This window comes from Dipodomys ordii, unplaced genomic scaffold, assembly GCF_000151885.1.
Source record: "Dipodomys ordii isolate 6190 unplaced genomic scaffold, Dord_2.0 Scaffold11, whole genome shotgun sequence".
Taxonomy (NCBI): domain Eukaryota; kingdom Metazoa; phylum Chordata; class Mammalia; order Rodentia; family Heteromyidae; genus Dipodomys; species Dipodomys ordii.
In genome coordinates this window covers 17468516-17469183 of record NW_012267227.1, presented here as the reverse complement: position 1 = coordinate 17469183, position 668 = coordinate 17468516, and the positions used below count along the sequence as shown (strand labels likewise).

Here is a 668-nt window from a genome sequence, read left to right as displayed (position 1 = left end):
GCCCAGGGCCCGTCCCCTCCCCGCCACGCCCGCCTACCCGCTGCTCCCGCCGCTGCTCCGCACGGCTTGCCAGTCCCAGCTGCTTCGGGAGGCCGCGGCCTGGAGGACGCCGGGGGAAGGTAACCGGGGCGGGCAAGTCTGGCCAGAGTTCGATCGCTCACCATCAGGAAAGCCGGGCTCGGGCGGGAGCCGAAGGGCGGAGCCCGAGGCCCGGAGTGGAAGGAGAGGAAACTCGGCTCCTTCCCTCGGGAGCCCTCTGCGGCCGCCCCTCCCCGGGCTCCGCTCCTCCGGCCGTCACGACTTGCATCGGTTTGCATTATGACTTGTGTCCCCACGGGGCCGCTGCGGGACGGGACCACGCACCCGGATTCACCTGCCCGCCCCCCTCCCGGGCCGCGCAGCTCTGGGGCGGAGCGGTCGGTGGGGCACGTGGGCAGCAAAGATGGCGCTGGGCGGGAGTTAGTGGGCAGAGCCTGATTGCTCCTGTTACTCTGATTGGATGCCGCAACCAGGCGTCAGTACGGGACAGGCAAAGTATAGAAAACTTAGGCACGTGATAGGGTGACCTCTACAGTGATTGGTTGGTTCCTTTTCCTCCCCTTCCAGGCCATGCGGTTTTTTGCTTTGAAAAGTGCTTGCTGTGAGGTAATAAATGAGTTCCTGCTTGA

At 65.7% G+C, this 668-nt stretch overlaps 1 long non-coding RNA gene across 1 annotated transcript; it reads left to right on the top strand.

Annotated features, from left to right (window-relative positions):
• Positions 1–6: 6 nt before the first annotated feature.
• LOC105981077 lies at positions 7–668 on the top strand. The gene is made up of 2 exons (XR_001174789.1): positions 7–119; positions 607–668. It is a non-coding gene; the product is annotated as an uncharacterized LOC105981077 (long non-coding RNA).